This window comes from Lynx rufus, unplaced genomic scaffold, assembly GCF_022079265.1.
Source record: "Lynx rufus isolate CCGP_SWC_20201006 ecotype Redwood Valley unplaced genomic scaffold, mLynRuf1.p SCAF_11, whole genome shotgun sequence".
NCBI lineage: Eukaryota > Metazoa > Chordata > Mammalia > Carnivora > Felidae > Lynx > Lynx rufus.
In genome coordinates this window covers 36,268,651-36,271,587 of record NW_025814825.1, presented here as the reverse complement: position 1 = coordinate 36,271,587, position 2,937 = coordinate 36,268,651, and the positions used below count along the sequence as shown (strand labels likewise).

The 2,937-nt window shown below is 44.8% G+C and overlaps 1 non-coding gene across 1 annotated transcript; it reads left to right on the top strand.

The window, feature by feature from the left end:
* Positions 1-1,293: 1,293 nt before the first annotated feature.
* LOC124507331 (U6 spliceosomal RNA) lies at positions 1,294-1,399 on the top strand. The gene has a single exon (XR_006960986.1). It is a non-coding gene; the product is annotated as a U6 spliceosomal RNA (small nuclear RNA).
* The last annotated feature ends 1,538 nt before the right edge of the window (positions 1,400-2,937 follow it).

The window sequence follows — 2,937 nt, the reverse complement described above, 5'->3', positions numbered from 1 at the left end:
CTAATTATGCTCACAAACCAAGGTTTTGCTGTATTTTGATGTCACTTCTTGGCACTGTCATTGAAAGTCCCTACCAGAACCAAATGATTGAAGTTTAGGAAGAATTCCCTGAAGGAGGCAATACCAGCATAAGAGGAAAAATGGAAGGACATGGAAAGGGGTATTTGTTCACTTATGATACTCAGAAAGCCAGAAATCTGAGACTGAAGCCTGCTGTTTGCTAGTTGGCATTGTTTTATGTTTGCTCCCCACCGTGGCTAAAGAGAATTGAGCAAGCCATGAGAGAAGGGGTTGAATGAGGTGTCCACGTAGCTGGGTAAGTTTGCTCTGTTGCTAAGTCTCTTGTATCTGACTGACTGGTAGTCCCCACACCAGTTCTTCTCCAGAAGCAGCCAGGATAGCTTTAGTGACTTAAGTTCCTCAAAGGCAAAAGAATCTAGCGAGAACAACTGCCTCCCACAGCATAGGTTAAGAGAGCAGGTTTTAGAGACAGCTCTAGGTTCAAATCCCACATCTGCCATTAACTGGTTGTCTGACCTTGGGCAAGTCACTTTATCTCCCTTGTGCATCTCACAAAGTTTGTAGCAAGCACTGCTGGTTAACTAGCAGTTTCTTCCCTTCTCTGCTGGGAGAGGCCTCATTTTTTTTTTTTCTCAGAGTGTTTCACTTCTTTCCCTCTCAACTTGGGTTGAATTGTGCTTCATCTAAGCCCATTGCAGTGATCTTACTCGTGTCAATGATTGGATTGGGTGCAATGTGTGTATGGTGCAGTTCTGGCCATTGAGATGAGAGGGATGATCCAGGGGAAAAGCTTTTCTTGTACTTAAAAAAGAGATGCAAGGAAGACACTATCCCTCTGCTAAACTTTGTCTTGTTCCACGTGGCTCCTGGAAATTCAACAGCTATTCTGCAGTCATGAGGGGTACTACCCTGGAGACCAGAGCCAAATGAGCAAAAAGGTGGAAAGAACCTGGGTCCCTGATAACATCATGAGCCTCTAAGTTAACCAAGCTTCAAGCTGCCCTTGCTAGGAACTGCTCGTTACAAATAAAATAACTCATTTCCTTATGTTTAAGCTACTTTGAGCCAATATTGTTTTTGAGGATTCGGTTCATAAAATAATTTAAGTAAAGCACCTAGCACAGTTCCTGGTATAAAAGTGCTAAAAGAAATTGCAGGTATTATTATTGCTATCATCATTGCTTTTTATCATTATTATTTCTATTTCACTTAGAGTTTCAGCTCTGGTTATAGGGGAGGATAATAAGTCTGACATTTAAAGATGTGATGATAGTGTTCACTGTGGCAGCACTTACACTAAAATTGGAACAATACAGAGAAGATTAGCATGGCCCCTGCGCAAGAATGACACCCAAACTCGTGAGCGTTCCATATTTTAAACAGATAGAGAGGTAGATAGATAGATAGATAGAGATAGATGTGATGATAGGGATGGGGGTGTCAGAGGTAAAGGAATGAATCCAGGTGCTTTGGCTCCTTGCCCAGTGCTCCTTCTAACAATGGTTTTAATTAAGGGTTCTGTGTGTGTGTTTGTGTGTGTGTGTGTGTGTGTGTACGCGCGCGCGCACGCATGCACTCACAGGCAATAGGAACTAACTTGGGTTAGCGCAAACTAATAAGCAGAAAAATAATCTTTTCAAAGACTGTTGAGTGTGTCACTCAATTAAAGGAAGAGATTAACAAAGAAGATCTAGGCAAGGAAGGAATTAGGACAACTCCAGACACCTCAGCAGCTAGCATCCATGCACCTCATGCCATTGATGTGACTGCTTCAGAAATGTATGTCTCTGCATCTCTCCATCGGGATTTCTCAGATGAGAGAGTTTGGGTGAGGTGTCTGCACCAAGAGTAATCAGCTATGGCCTAGGGGCAGAGTCACACAGATGTGACAATTGAGGGAGGTCACACTTGGTTATCAGGACCCTTCTGAAACAAGACAAAACTATGGTGAACCCAAAAGGTGCCTTGTGCTGCCACCATGCCCTTCCAAAACTGCAGGTTTCCACCAACCTTAAATGAAAAGCAGCAGCCCCAGGCCAAATTCTAAACATGCTCATAATTCAATAATGCCAAAGACAGTCTTTTTTCAGGATGTCTCAGAAAGGAAGAGGAAGAATGGGGCAAGGGACTAGACTGGAGAGGAGACTCTAGAGGTCCTTTCTCAGGGCATCCAAACACTGACTTGGAATGTCCAGCCAGAAGGACCAATGCTGCCCTAACATTTGCAAAAATGCAAACGGTCCCATGTGCCCAAATGTCTAAATGTTTAAAAGTTATAAATTAAGCTATGCCCACTCATGTCCTGGGCTCCAATCAAGCTTTTCTCTCTCCCCCAGCCCACTGCTTTGAGATGTGGAACCTAAAGTAATAAGGTTCTCCCTGGGTTGTTCATGCCATCTGAGCTGTAGGTACCACAGACATGCCAAAGCAGGGCAGGAGCTGGTCCCAGGCCCCTGGGTGGTGGCTGGATGCATCCAATCCCAGGATATAGACTGACTCAGTCAAGCTCCCCTAAAGTTAGGGCAGGCAGATTATCCTCCTGCACACCTTACTTTTCCAATTCAATTCAAGAGTTCCAGGCAGTTCTAAGTGCCTCCCAAGTCTACAGCAACCCAACCCAGGAGAGAGTGGGGAAGGGGGAAGGGCAGGAGGGTAGTTAGAGAGGAATAAGTTCTGTCTCGACACCCATTTAGGTTGACTTGGGGCTCCAACTTAAACTGAAGTAGGCACTCTTTCCTTGATTTCCCAGGGCAGAAGCTGTGACTTTTGTCTCCCATCCCTCCCACTCATTGGCAGCCTCAGCCCTCATCCTCTGGCCTGAGGGGACCAGTTGGGCCCACACATGTCCCCTCCCTTCCTGATTCAATTTGTTACCTACCTTTTAGAAAACTTTCCTATGAGACCTGAAAAGAAGAA